Source organism: Haemaphysalis longicornis, unplaced genomic scaffold, assembly GCF_048455015.1.
Source record: "Haemaphysalis longicornis isolate Haplotype H1 unplaced genomic scaffold, Haemaphysalis longicornis Haplotype H1 scaffold_8, whole genome shotgun sequence".
In the NCBI taxonomy this organism is placed as follows: domain Eukaryota; kingdom Metazoa; phylum Arthropoda; class Arachnida; order Ixodida; family Ixodidae; genus Haemaphysalis; species Haemaphysalis longicornis.
In genome coordinates this window covers 137,171,766-137,184,937 of record NW_027526445.1, presented here as the reverse complement: position 1 = coordinate 137,184,937, position 13,172 = coordinate 137,171,766, and the positions used below count along the sequence as shown (strand labels likewise).

Sequence of the window (13,172 nt, the reverse complement as noted above, 5' to 3'; positions counted from 1 at the left end):
ACATGAGATGAGGGATTCCGGAAGAACACACATCAAAGATGCAGTCTATAAACGCTATTTAGTTATTTGAAGGTGCTTTATGGCGCGGAATGGCGTGATTTTAATTTTTCTATGATACAAGAAAGAGGAAATCAAAGTCAAGAAAAAATACGCCGTGATCGGAAGAGGGAATCGAACCCCGACTTCCGCATAACGCCTGCGATGCGATAACAACTGCGCTATCCCGACGGTTTATATTTGGAGAGGTTGAGAGACCGTCAACTAGCGTTGCCCCTCGACAACTGCGGGAGACGCGAAGCGTCTTTCGTTCTGCTAGCGGCTCGCCACGTAAAATCAGGTGAAATGTCGGGGCAAGCCAATGACATTTCCGGATTGCTGGAGCCCGAACCCTCGTATGCATTGTGCAGAACAGAAATATATGGGACGAGGGATTCCGTAAGAACACACATAAAAGAGGCAGTCCTCATTGGTAATACTATTCGGCTGCTTGAAGGTACTTTATAGCTCCGAATGACTTGATTGTCGTTTTTGTATAATACCGAAATAAATAAATAAAAGTCGAGAAAAAATACGCCGTGATCGGAAGCGGAAATCGATAGCGGAAGCGGGAACGGGAATGCACAGCACGCGTTATGAAGACGTCGTGTGTTCGATTCCCACTTCCGATCACGGTGGTGAATGGAGAAATTTTAAGTAATGATCTAAAACCTCGGTACAGCACAGCGATTTGAGATAGCCGGCGATGCAGTAGGCGTGGTAAGCAAAGAAATCTACTTAGGCCAAGTTGTGACACCGTATCCCAACCATGAGGCAGAGGTAATTAGAAGGATAAGAATGGGGTGGAGTGCGTTCCGGAGGAATTCTCAGATAATGAACGGCAGTTTACCATTGTCCGTAAAGAAGAACGTGTATGACAGCTCCGTCTTACCAGCACTCACAGAATAGAAACTTGGAGGCTCACTAAATGGGTTCAACTTTAATTGAGGACGACTCAGCAAGCAATGGAACGGAAGATGATATGTGTAACATTAGGGTATAAGATGAGAGCGGAGTGGTTTAGGCAACAAACGCGTGTTAAGTACACAATAGTCGAAATTGAGACGAAGAAATGGGCGTTGGCAGGGCATGTAATGCGAAGGCAAAATAACTGTTGGTCATTAAGGGTAACGGAGTGGATCCATAGAGAAGGCAAGCGTGGCAGGGGTCGACAGAAAGTTAGATGGGCGGGTGAAAATTGGTTGCCGTTAGCACAGGAATGGTATAATTGGAGATTCATGGCAGAGGATTTTGCCCTAAGTGGGCGAATTTCGGACGATGATTATTAGGATGATTGTGTGATTATGATATAAATTTAATGAGAAACCCGTAACACGTGTGCGTGAATGCTCAATTACAAAAATTATAATCTGCTTTTCCCATTCGGAAGGGTACATTTTCTCTTTCATTTTGAATCGGTCGTGCAACACATTTTCAAGATCGAGAGGGCAGATGGTCCAGGGTGCTCTCAGGATGTCGTTGTAGGCTTTGACCAAAGGTGAAGGTTTAAGGGGGCGATGGAGAGACAAAGTACAAGTTTCTTCGATTCGAAAGATTTTGTGTTTTATGGTTAAGGCTTGGGCTATTTAGTGCATAAATGCAAAGAGGAGAACAGCGCAACACAGACTTGTCACAAGTTGTCACTTGCTTTTTCTTTTTGCGTTTCGTCAGTGTGGTGCTGCCCCCCTGTTTGGAGTTTTATAGTGCCTGCGGCGCTGCCCCGGCCGCCAACGATGCTTTTTGTTGCGAGAGAAAATTTGCAATTTACGAAATATATTTTTCTCCAGCTAAATTTTGTGTTTTTATGACGTCAGCAATTACGTTTCCTGGGCAGATAATTAAAGCGAAGCTGGTTTTATGAATAGGGCTGCAGCGAAGGGCGAGATGTGTTTTCTTGCCCCGTTGAGCATCGTCCTCCCAGATGGCACCACGATGCCGCTCAGGACTGCTGTCCGGACTTTCTTTGGATTTTACCGAATTTGCATACGGCTGCGCTTTGTTACTATGGATAGGAATTCTTTCGTGAAACATTGGGCATGCTCTACAAATGTAGTCGCTGATGAAAATTATTATTATCATAGTTGGCCAGATTATGTTCGACGCGACGGAAGACAAAATATGGCCGTAGTGGGCGCAGCACGCACTTGTGCTTTTATATTTACTCGAGCGTTCGGAACATTGTTTACCGAACATTATTCCTGCTATGAAAATCATGCGCAATAAATTTAACCCCAAATAGCTTCTTCGGCACGCCTATAAGACCTGCCTAACCTTTGTTTGCTTTTGTCGGCCTTAGGCAATTGCACAGCTGCTGGTACTACGTTAATGGTTTCAGTGCAAGAAATGAGCTAGCGGGTGGCATGGCCATTCCAGTTTTCCTTCTTATTCCGATTCGAAGTAGGCAATCTTCCGTATGAACAAACTTGGCCCTTGTGTTCATGGTCTCTTTAATGGAGTAATATTTTACTCAAGGAACAGTAAAGTATCTTTGTCCCATGGCATGAGACGAGAAAGGCAATCTCCATGTTGCGCCAGCTTTTAACCCGGTTCTTTCATCGCAATAGTCTTTCGTTGTTTACTGTCTAATGTTACGTGTCGTATTGATCAGTTTACGATTAGCTGTATCCAAAATATTTAACAAAGTATTGAAAGATGAGATTACGCTATATCATGCTTATAGTTAGCAGCCTTCTTTATACTACACTACCCCAGCGAGCGAAACGGTAAAGGCGGGGGAGAAATGTAGCCCGAGCTGCGAGCCGACCGCAAATTTTTGCGATAGGTTAGTTGAACCGCCAGCGGCCGAAGTGCGTTGCGTCACCCCTTTCGGCTGAGAAACCGAAGCGGCGCAGCCGTGTGAAGCCAACCATACATGGTCGCCGTCTGCTACAGCTGGAATGAGTTAATCAGGGTGGATCGAGCAACGTTCATTCGAGAACTGCAATATGAAAGCTCGATAAAAGCCTTGATAGAGAGCGTGAAACGAGGCGCAAAGAAAAAAAAAACGTTTCATTTCATCAGACGTCCGGCTTGTGGTGCCGCAGTTACACTATATGTTACACGGATGCCAAGGGTCAGAAGTAGGAGCAGTTTTTGATCCCGGAGAAGTACCGCCGTCAGCTACTGAACTCGCGAACAAAAACGCGAGAGGTGGGTCACGTGGCTATTTTGAACCTACCTAGTTTTGTTTGTCACGAATGCCAATCAGCGGCCTAGAGTGGTCTTATCAATGAGCCATCCTCACTCTCAGGTTGTGACGTCCCTTGTGTTGGCGGGGTTTTGTTGGTAAAACCAAGGTGTTTGATCTGTCGTGAGGAACGGAGAGGGGAGAGGAGAAAGCGGTGAGTCCCGCCTTGCCCGACCTCTTGTTTGCGATCACGAGCCATGAGTTGTAAATACGTTGTGTGAATAAAGTGTTCATATTGTACATTTTGAGTTTGCTTGGAGTAAACCGTCATCGGCTATGTGCCGTCGGCCAACGAGCCAGCGAGTCGTGGTTTCGTCGTTTCATCGATCGTCGACATTCGGGGGCCGACCCATTTTGAAAGTTAACTGCATTAGTCGACTGTTCGTATTTTTGAAACTTTCGAACCTAAGCTCTTTAGTGTGTGTTAAAGCCAATATGCTCTCCTTACCCTGGTGTCCTAAAATGTCTACGAGACACTCAATATATCTTTGAAGGGAAATAGAGGACGGGCCCTTAAGGACGATGTATAAATAGTTTTATATTTTAGCGACAAAAACACTCTGAGTGAAATACAATCTTCGATGGAAATAGGGTTGTGGTTTTGTAAGTAAACCAAACCTGCTTTTAAGATTTTGCACCCTACACTTCTTGAAAGGTACAGCCATGAATGAAACCTGTCTGTTGAATGCGCTTTAGTTAATGTCGCATGCATACGTACCAGTGATACGTCCCAGAAGCATTCTAGTGGTCTTGCGAAAGTGTCGGCCAGCAAAACCCATCACTTGCGCACCCATGCTGAAGCCGACGAGGTAGATCATATCCGGGGATATGCTGCAGCCAGTTTCAATGATAATTTTTTGGAGGAGCAGGGAAATCAACACCCCTGGAACGGGTGTATTTACTCCAGCGTCAGTGTAAGATCCATTTGCACCTTTCTCCCAGTCAACAACCATGACAGTGCCTTCCAGCTGTGGGAGAGAAACCTTGTTTCTAAAGTTATGAATTTGGAAGAAATAACAAAAATGCTTTTGACATCAATGTAAGCTGAAACAACCTTTTCTTCTCAGTTTGCATAAAAAGGCAACCATAACATACTTGAAAAGAAACAAAGGCTGGAGGATACAGCGGGATGGGTGCCTTGGTCATTTTTCTGCTGAAGCTGTTTGAATATATAAACACTAACTCGACCAAACAGTAAACCCGGTTACGAATGATGCCCGTGCGTGGTAAGCGCTAGTAACAACTACAATGATACTTATATGTTATGGATTCAGAAATTACCTCCGTATAAATGTGTATTCACACGATGCTGAAATAAAACAGTTGTGCCAACAATAGAAAGTCGATTATTTGGGGCAGAAGTTTGACGCAAACCACGTGATCCATTTCACAATGCATAGATCGTCGTGATGCCCCGCAGTTGCCGTCAGCAATAACAACGTAGACAATTTGCCCAATACGTCAATGAATTGTATATGGTTCTGTAGTGGCTACTCCTTCGACCGAAAGCGCCCAAGACCATTATCATTGGCCGCTTCCTCCATCGTCATCAGCGCGCTTCCTCGGCACGCAGGCCGACCCACGCGCCAGAGAGAGCAGACAAGCTTTTGCGCTGCTTGGGCGAGCACTCTAGATGTAGCTCCAGCGGCAACGTTAGAACGTGTGCCGTCCCTCGCGCTGCATCCGGAGCGGCATCGTGTGATAAGCTGCACGGCTGCGCTAGTGCACGAGACACGGGTCCCCCTAGGATTGATTGATTGATTGATTAAACTTTATTTAAGGCGGCAGAACGACGTTTTTACGCGCAGCGACGCGGGCCTCGGCGTCGTCCTGGTGGCTAGTCATCCGAGACGTGAGCTCGCCGTTGCCCACTCGCGAGTCTCATGCCTTGCGAGCGCCCGCAAGACCTGCTGGACGGCCCAGTGTTGATTTTCGTAGGTGTAGCTCCTTGCGGCTTCTGCAAGCCGTGGCAGGATGGTTCTTGACCTCGCTTCCATTGGGCTCGTGACACAGTTCCATAAGATGTGCTTCTGGTCTGCAGTCTCCCTGCAGCAGAGCTGGCACTTGGCAGTAGGGTATGCTTCCGGATACATTCGGTGCATCAGAGCCGGGGTGGGTAGGGACCCGGTTTGAAGCTGTCTTAGTAGCACTGCCTCTGCTAAGTTTTCAAAAATAGAATCTCCATGGTCTTGCCCAGGAAAGCTTGTGCTGTCTAAGGCGCCCTTCTTGCCCCCCCCCCCCGTACGGTTCTAGAGTTCAAAATATTGACCCGGAAGCCTCTCGCTGACGTTATCTTCTTACTATTGGGATCCAAACCCACACAGGGTGTCTTGGACCATACTCGGCGCCCCGAACTTGGATATGTATTCGCGTGAAGTGGGGTTGTGAGGAAGCTGGCGGGTCTTCTCAACAAAATGTAGGGATTCTTCGAAGTCGGAATTAAAATTGCCATCTTCTACGTCTGGTAGGTGTGAGGTCGCGCATAGCCATGGGCTTACTTCCACACACCAGCTCGCATGAAGCCATCTGCGTAGTTTTTGTAATAGCTGAATTTTATGCAAACGTGACAACATGGAATATTTTGTTACACGTTATATCTTTAATTTAGACGTACGTAGATGGCATATCCGTCATCGAAATGTTCAGAGGTTCCCTTGATTAATTTTGTGGGAGTAATGCGTAGCGGATAACCAAGGATACGCGTTGTGTAGCAAAAAACCCCTCGCATACGATGCGCAGTGGATGTGGTTCCGAGGTCCGGTATTAGAACTTCAGGAGCTCCATGTCGCAGCAAAGTAGATGGATGATCAATTTGGCAACTTCTTGAGTGGCTTCGTTGGGAAAAGTGGTGGTGTCTGTGTAGCCTATTACGTAGTCTGTGGCTAAAACACTCCACTTGTTCTCCGATCGGCACGCAGGAAGCGGGTCTAAATTTCGATACCGATTTGTCAGAAGGGCTCTGATGGTACGGCGATGGCATGGAGAAGTTCGGAAGGACTCATCTTTGGCGTCTTTACAACCGGCATTTATGCCAGCACCGCGTAGCGGTTGATGTTCTACGTCAGGCGGCGCAGTAGCATTTTGTCCTCTTTGCTTTGGGCGTAAGCGCCGTGCCGATATTCCCTGGTGATGGTTTGTCATCGCATGCTTCAAGGACTTGCAATTGAGACTAGCGTGCATGGCGAATAATACTTTAGCCTCACTGTAGGGTCGCAGTTTTTCTTGAAACGAAGAGCTGCGACCGAAGCTTTTTGGAAAAATGCAGCAGATTTGTGCCTAACACTCAGCACTCAATTTTTCTTCCTATGGAAAAACTTTTCGGTATGTTCTCGTTAATATTTGGAATCTTTAAGCTTACAAATGAAAAATAGATCTTGCGATACAAGTAAACAGTGATATACAAGCATGATATCTAATTAGGTCATCGGGCAAATAAAATTGAAATTTGCACTAGAAAAAAAGTTTCTTAAACAATTTTGAAAGAGTGAGCCCACATACAAAAATTGTGCCTGTAGTGCAAGTATTTATAGATTTACAGCCACGTAATCAAAGTAGAATTTCGGTCCTTGGGGCAACCCTGACGTCAGTTTGGCCTTCACTGCAATGCTTTCGTCTCTCTAGCATTCAGTGTTATCAACAAACGAACAATGGTGATATCTATCGATAGAGACACCCTTGAAGAACTAATTCTCAAAAAACTAGCTCATTTGGATTTCCTCTGAAATTCCTAGAAATCTTTCGGTTCATGTCCCAAATAAAGGAGGCCAGGGCCGAAAGGGTGAAAAGCAGTTTGCACGGCGATTGTTACCATTTCCCGGTAGTTTTTCTCTGAATACAGGTATGTGTTGTAGGCTCGTAGGTGACTATTCAGCTCCCTTGCACGATTCTGAAAGATGTGCGTCCCTTTACGATATATGTGTGATGGGTCTACAGGTGGCGTGATAGACCATAGAAATTCTCATTTTTCTGTGTGATTTGCAGAGCGGTGCTGCGACCATAGCTTGGCAAAACGGGTTGCCACTCACTCACACTTACTCAAAAAATATATTTATCCTAACGCACTCTCTCCTACTCTAGCTGGCAACTCCGCCAGCGTGATTGGCCAGCCCTTTCTTTCTGTGTAAGCACCACCATGCATTGCATTAGGCTTGAAATTATTTATTTAGATGTTGTATCGTCGCTTTTCACTGTAGTAGTAGTAGTCATTGTCCTATCCATCTATATTGTTGTCATCTTAATGAATGACTGGCGGGCCCGGGTCGTTTTGTCCAGAGGTGGCAACCGACTTCGTGAACTGGGCGTCTGTACCACGAGCTGTCTTGTGCTGTCTCTTGAGGCACGGACGCACGTGAACTGTTTTAGATGCAGAGCATCTGATTCACTCGCCTTGTCCCTCCGGCGTCGTCGTCGTTGTCGTCGGCGTTGTCCACCCCTCCCCCATTCTCCTCGCCGCGCCAGCTGCGCTGTCCGCCGCTGACCCCCCTCTTCTCTCCGATAGCGAACACTCTCTCGCGAGGGGCATTGGATTGGATTGGATTGGATTGGATTAAAGTGGATTGTGTTGCGTCATAGCTGGGGCACGTTGCGTCATAGCCGCGGCAGACGCGGCTATGACGCGTCATACCCCAGAAAGTGAAGCAGAACACAGTCGCCCAGATAGCCGAATTGGTAAGGCATTCGAGATCTAATCGAAAGGCGTGGGTTCGGTCCCCATTCTGGGCGCGTGTTTTTTCTTTCTTTCTTTCTTACGTAATTAATAAAAAAATAATGTAACGTCAATAACGGTAACAAAATCTAACCACTCCCCTATGCCTTCTTTGGCGTTGTAGACTGCCGGCATTTCTTTCTGTATATATATATATATATATATATATATATATATATATATATATATATATATATATATATATATATATATATATATATATATATATATATATATATATATATATATATATATATATATATACATACATACATACATACATACATATATATAGCTACGTATATATTTACATATATATATAAATTACACCAGAAAAACTTTCATAAAGTTCCATGCCTCATTGAGTTTGAATCGTTTGCGTTGGGAAAGTTGCACCCGGGGGAAGGCATGTTTGTTCGGAAAAGAACACCGGCGACATGTATCAACATCGGTGCATGTCGTTTACTTCGTGGATGCGCAATGTTGTGCCGATCATTTGTTGTAGGATCTTTGTGTAGAGATGTTCAAAGTTTCCGCTATGTTTTAGGCAGCCAGAAAGTATCTGGACGGCTCAGGTGATATCGCTAGACTTATAATTTCAAGACCCCGTACCCAACCCTGCTGCAAAAGTACAAACGTTGCTCAGCCGCTACTAGCAACTGTGCGTTAGCAGGTTGTTGTAAAAAGGAAATAGCCTATACATTTTCTGACTACTTTTCTGTTATAATCCATATATGACACAAGTACCCGATACCATAACTCGTACTGAAGCGCAAAAATAAATTCTTATAAATGGATACTCATGTAATATACTACCTCATTTTCGATTAATGTAGCAATTCAGCAAATCTGTCAATAAAACAACTGTTATAAATGAAAAAGACAGGCTGCCTTACGTTGTCCAGAAGCGCTTTCACAAGAGGCTGCATCCACGGTGTGCGTTTACTTCCGGTGAGACCATGCGTTACAACAGTCAGTGGCTTGGTTTTATCTAGCACTCCCTTCATTCCTCCAAATGTCCAGTTTTCTAAGGTCCAAGTTTTTTCTGGAATCTCAGTTGTCTTGTTTTCGTTTAATAGGTCGTCCACATCTGCACTAGAGCTGTCATTAAAAAAATAAAATGTTGTCTTCACTTCTTCCGGTGATTGAGGTGCTCCTTCGTTCAAGCTCATGTTTTCGGACATATTGAAGCAGCCAATGTCATAGCAGACTGGTCCTTGCTTAAGTTCACGTGTAGCCTTAAGGTACTGAAACAACAAAAGCAACAGAAAAAAAGGAGATTGTACTGTTGGGTGTATAAAACTGTTCGAGCAGTTTGTTTCACAGACACTTTTTCTAGGCATTTAAGAGCGCATTTGTTGTGCATTCAGTTATATGTGCTTAATTTGTTCATTTTTATGTGTGTTCATTAATTTATTTCATTTACCCCCAATTGTCGAACCATTGTACAGTTAACTTCTGCTACCAACCTCCACGCAAAGAGAAAGGAAATGCGGAAACTACAATTATTCTTTGATAAAGATATCACCTATACTTAGTGGCGACATGTATAACATCAACAAAAGTTATGCTTACTTACTACGAGCTCTATTGGTAAGGGTCAGCTGGGACCGGTTTGGAGAAGCGGAAGAGGAGTACAGAAGGTAAATGCAGGCGTGCAGGGCCATAGTGCAGCCCAGGAACAATTCCCGAGCTACTTTTTTGACGAAACATCATCTTATCCTGTGCAGTATAGATTTCTTCATGCACTCATACTCTACAAGAGTGGTTGAGGGTGCGTGTAAACAGGAAATAACGTCGGAGTGTTCTTGTCAGAAAAAATGAGGTGCCTGAGATTGCAGTAGGTGAGCGTATTGCAGAAGGTACATTTATGGGGAGATTGGGTGAGAGGCATTGTAGGATAATGTGAAGGGTGTAGGCGGCATTCACGAGGAGATTGTTGAGAAATACTTCGCCTGCTCGTGTCAGGGATGGTATGCCGGTTGAATTGTTCTTGATGGGCAGAAGCGTTGCAGCGGGTCCTCTTGTAGAGTTTATGGTGAAGTAAGTTTAGGGAAGAAGGTAGTGGTGTCGGGGATGGCGGAGTGTGAGCCAGAGGAGGTGGAGTGAGAGTACTGTCGTGAACCGCAGAATGGGCTGACTGGTGCACTGTGCAAGCAGCTCATGCCCCGATCACAACCAATCCGTACAGATACCCCGTTGTGACGGAGAAGGGAAACATGGTTCAGAATTTGCTGTGTTAGGGCGCTTAGATACGATGGGCGTCTGAGTTCTTGGATTACGCAGAAGGAGGCCGTAAGATAACGAAGTTGTAAGAGGGGTTATGCGAGGCGTCAAAGCTTGGGCTGTTGAGGGTACCGATGATGGTGTGGAGCTCAGCCTCCAGCCGTGTGAAATGGGGAAGGTTTATGCCAGCTGTGCCGCTGATATCTGAGTTTTACGACCAGTTCCAGACCACACAGAGGGTGGGGTTTCTAAGACTGGGGTTCGTAAAGATGTCCATCTCACCGTGTAGATGGCAATAGTTAGCTTTTGTAGGCGCTGTTTTGCGCAACGTCGGGTGACCACGCAGAACTGGTTTCGGAGGTGGAGGGGGCAATGACCGGTAGTGTCCCTAGAGCTATTTGGCAAACTGTGCACCGGACTGTGCACCTGAATTGGCCGAGGGTTGCCTTCATCTGCGAGTACCGGGCCTTGTAGGAATGGAGTCCTATTGAAGTCACCTTGAGCTGGAGTTCTTTTCGTTAAAAAAATTTTCGTAGGAAAGTAGAGTGGCTTGCACGAGTATTGCAATTATGGTATGCCGAGGGAGGCCGGTGATGGTTCTTAATGTGGTTCTATGAAGGATGTGCAGGAACGTGATATTAGTTTTGCCTAAACCATACACTGGGGCGCGATATGTGAGGGCACCTATGAAAGCAGGGCGAGCCATAGAAACGCATGAACTTTGTTGTGCACCAGTGTGCCAGTTAGACAGGGGTTAACAAGATGCAGCATCGGTTTACATTGCTTTTAATTAGGTTGGCTGGATATTGTGGTGGTTGTGACTGTGTACAGGGGTTGTCGAGAAGCTCTATGTGGCCACAAGTATACCAAGGACGGAGCTACTTGCGATGTGGAGGGCGGCTGGTTTTACTGAATGAGAGGACTTGGTACCGTGTACGAGAGGAGTTCGGTTTTAGGCAAAATGTGGTGCAGAAAATGAGGAAGATGGTTCTCAAGGGTTGTAATGCTACCTTAAGTTGAGTAATTATAGTGTTCATGTTGTCCGAGTCGTGACCTTCTTTACATGTCGTAATGTTGTCAGCATAGATGGCGAAACGGGCTTCGGTGCTTTCCTCGACTGGACCAGAAATGCGAGTTAGCGCGAGGAAAAAGAGGAGTAGTCCTACGGTAGACTCTTGAGTAACCCTCTGTCCAGTAAGTAGGTAGGAGACGACCACCATGGATAGGCACCCTTATGATTTATGAGTCAACTATGAAGAAAGTAGCGCACCGGTGTTGAGATTTTTGGCTGCGGTACGCTTGAATTATAATGTCTAGAACGGCGGTTTGGCTGATTGGTTGGAATGTTGATGACTAAATTGTAGTCTCTTGGGTCACGACGTCTTGCCGAACAATTGATAACACGCAAAGGAAACCACAAGAAGTCGTGTGCAGAGAAATGGAGGGAAAAGCCTGTTTTGGGTGTGTGATACGAGGGTTGAGTGTAACCAAGCTAGTGCTTTGGTCCGGTATCCGTGAGACTTTGTATCAGTTTACAAAGAGTAGGAGTAAGTCGAATTGGCAGCACGTTTCTGTTAAAATGTGGGTTTTTGCTTGGTTTGGAGATGGGATGGACGAGGATGAGTTTGAGGTAATATTGGACCTCTACCATCTCCCACAGCTTGTTCTCGGGGGCTTGTTGTTTAGCTAGGGTGAAATGGTGCATGTTTTGGATTTCTTGCCAGGTAATGCCGCCATCGCCAGGTGCAGAACGTTTTTCTCTGCGTTACGGCCGCCGTGAGCTCTGCCAGTGTGAACGAAAAGTCTCGGTTCTCATAATGGGTGACCTGGATGATGGATGCAGGGCAATATGTGAGTGATGGCGGCGGGGAGAAGGTAGTGATAAAGGCGTCCCCTACAGTGGCTGGGGCGTCTGTTAGAGCAAGGGTAGAGAAAAGGATTGCATTTTTTCAGTTTTCTGGAGAGGCCTCTGTAAATTTGCCACAGATTGGAGATGACATAATCTTTGCTAAGTGAAGAGCACAAGTCATTCCAATTGTAATCTATTACTGCTTCTGATACCGGCTTATCAGTTTGTACTGATGCCTGATCCTCTTCATGTCCAAATAGCGATGACCATTCTAACGGTAGCCGGGGATGAACAGCTCGACACGCTTCCACCAATAAGATAAATGACCGTCAATGGCAGGGGTGTCTTCATAACACCTCCCTTGTTCAGTAACAGTTTGCAAAGCCGTTTGCGTGGCCAGTGACGGATGTCGAAAAATATTGGTCCTTATGCTGGTGTGTATTGACAGCTTGCCGTAATGCAGACTAGGATCTGCTAGTGATCAATTTTTTTATACCTAATCGTTTGCTGCGTAATGCAATGATACAGTATAGAGGCCACTACATGGTTTGCTTTATTTAAACCAATTACGGTTGAGGCCTGAGGGGGTACAACTATATTCCTGGATGATTTCTTGTTGACCCGAATAAAATACCAATCTTGTTGACAAGCTGAGGTAGATAGACATTTATAGTTTGCAGTGTTCAACAGTTTTGTTAAGAGCCACCGCTTCTTTGTGTGTAAGTATCTGCATGTGTGCTGGTAGCTGCATGTGCGGCTCTTCGCGTTAACGTCGTTTCCAGAAATCGTTTCCAGCAATCATAGCAATCAAACGAAAATTACAGAGACCCTGTAATTGGCCTCTAGTTGGCAAACTGGCAAACTAGAGCACTATACAGGCCTGGTTTTAAAGCCCGGGCCCTGTCCGCGCCCGCTTTATAAAGCCCGATCCCGACCCGGGCCAGAAACACCTAGCCCGGGCCCGGCTCACACCCAGAATTTTTAGGTGAGCCTGGCCCGGGCCCAGGCTGGGCTCGTCGTCTGAAGCCCAGGCGCGGCCCCTGCCGGGTCATTAGGTTTTAAGCCTAGAGAGGGCCCGGTGTGTGTGACCAGGCCCTGGATTAAACGATGAAAAAAATTTGTGTGACATATTTTTATGAGTGTCTCCGCAGCTGGCAATCACACGGAAC

The 13,172-nt window shown here is 45.8% G+C and overlaps 1 long non-coding RNA gene across 1 annotated transcript in view; it reads right to left on the bottom strand.

The window, feature by feature from the left end:
• Positions 1-3,958: 3,958 nt before the first annotated feature.
• The window catches only part of LOC144148783 (uncharacterized), a 35,057-nt gene continuing 25,843 nt past the window's right edge, over positions 3,959-13,172 (bottom strand). The window contains exons 2-3 of the long non-coding RNA XR_013318059.1: positions 8,825-9,175; positions 3,959-4,191 (exon numbers count right to left, since the gene is read on the bottom strand). This is a non-coding gene — a long non-coding RNA (uncharacterized LOC144148783). The remainder of the gene's footprint in view (positions 4,192-8,824; positions 9,176-13,172) is intronic.